The sequence below is a fragment of the Homarus americanus genome, unplaced genomic scaffold (genome assembly GCF_018991925.1).
Source record: "Homarus americanus isolate GMGI-L3 unplaced genomic scaffold, GMGI_Hamer_2.0 scaffold25827, whole genome shotgun sequence".
Taxonomy (NCBI): Eukaryota; Metazoa; Arthropoda; class Malacostraca; order Decapoda; family Nephropidae; genus Homarus; species Homarus americanus.
Window position 1 is genome coordinate 9,467,050 of NW_024738300.1, and position 581 is coordinate 9,467,630.

The following is a 581-nucleotide window of genomic DNA, read 5'->3' on the forward strand; positions in this document are numbered from 1 at the left end:
ATTGTTATTATTGTTATTGTTATTATTATTATTATTATTATTATTGTGTGTGTGTGTGTGTTATTATTATTGTTATTATTATTATTATTGTTATTATTATTGTTATTGTGTTATTGTTATTATTATTATTATTATTATTATTGTGTGTGTGTGTTATTATTGTTATTGTTATTATTATTATTATTATTGTTATTATTATTATTGTTATTATTATTATTATTATTATTATTATTAATGTTATTATTATTATTATTATTATTATTATTATGAGTTATTACTATTATTGTTTATATTACTATTTCCCAGTATATATTTGGGAGGTTACTTTACATATAAATTTCAGGAATAACCTTTCAAAACAGTAAATGTTTATGGTTGCATATAAAGCTCCTTACTATGCTTGAAAGCACTATGATTCTATTTCAGTACGGTAATAAGGCTAACCCAAGCAACAACATTACTAGGAGCACCTGAAGATTAGACACCCTAGCTATTTCACCTTATGATTAACCACCATAACGTTATCTCATGGTATAGGTTAGGTTAGGAAGGGTTGGGTTAGGTTAGGAAGGGCTGGGTTA